At 32.6% G+C, this 1,008-nt stretch overlaps 1 protein-coding gene across 1 annotated transcript in view; it reads left to right on the top strand.

The window, feature by feature from the left end:
• The window catches only part of LOC106464916 (MICAL-like protein 1), a gene marked incomplete at its 3' end in the record, with an annotated part of 51,324 nt that overhangs the window by 2,648 nt on the left and 47,668 nt on the right, over window positions 1-1,008 (top strand). The window lies entirely within an intron of this gene.

The raw sequence follows: 1,008 nt of genomic DNA, 5'->3' as shown, positions 1-1,008 counted from the left end.
TATATATATATATATATATATATATATATATCCAAAAGTCCTAAGGTATAAAACGATGCTTTTAGTACATTTATCATTGATAGCGGTGGTGGAAAGAAACTACTTGCAAGGTAAACTTGTTGTACTATTTAATAACTAACATTTAAATAAAACACTTTGGAATTGCAGACTAAACATTAAAAACTGCTGTTAGTCGCAGTGTAAATTTATTTAATTCGTTAATCTTGTATATTCTTATAAGATGGCTCAGCGGTAAGCTTCAGCACTTATAACGCTTAAATTTGGAGTTTGATCCACACGGCGCAGATAGCCCAATGTATAGCTTTGCGCTGAAGCAAACAAACACATCTAAAAAGCTACAGTTGGCTAAATGTACCCAGTTTTGTCTGAATAATCTACACGTTCCTATAAAAATCATTAAGTAGAGTATTGGGTGAATTAAATCACGTAGGTTAATGAAAAGATGTATAAGATAAATATCGGATACAACAACTGGTTGTTTTTGCAGTGAACTAGATGTTAAGTGTAAAGTACATGAATGAAATTATTAGGTAGCGTTCATCATGATGAACTTAAAGGATTTTTATGGTATATGAACATCGATGGTAGATTGTTATATTAGGCCAAAGGATCGCGGTAAAGTGTAATGGATCAAACTAAATTAGAGGATTGTAGTATAAAACCTGAATGGTAGGTTGTAGTGGATCAAGATAAACTAGAGGATTGTGTTATAAAACCTGAATGGTAGGTTGTAGTGGATCAAGATAAACTAGAGGATTGTGTTATAAAACCTGTATGGTAGGTTGTAGTGGATCAAGATAAACTAGAGGATTGTAGTATTAAACGTGTATGGTAGGTTGTAGTGGATCAAGATAAACTAGAGGATTGTAGTATTAAACATGTATGGTAGGTTGTAGTGGATCAAGATAAACTAGTGGATTGTCGTATTAAACATGTATGGTAGGTTGTAGTGGATCAAGATAAACTAGAGGATTGTGGTATTAAACA

The sequence above is a fragment of the Limulus polyphemus genome, unplaced genomic scaffold (genome assembly GCF_000517525.1).
Source record: "Limulus polyphemus unplaced genomic scaffold, Limulus_polyphemus-2.1.2 Scaffold1781, whole genome shotgun sequence".
Lineage (NCBI taxonomy): Eukaryota > Metazoa > Arthropoda > Merostomata > Xiphosura > Limulidae > Limulus > Limulus polyphemus.
The sequence above is the reverse complement of the archived record's forward strand: the minus strand, read 5'-3'. Positions and strand labels throughout refer to the sequence as shown.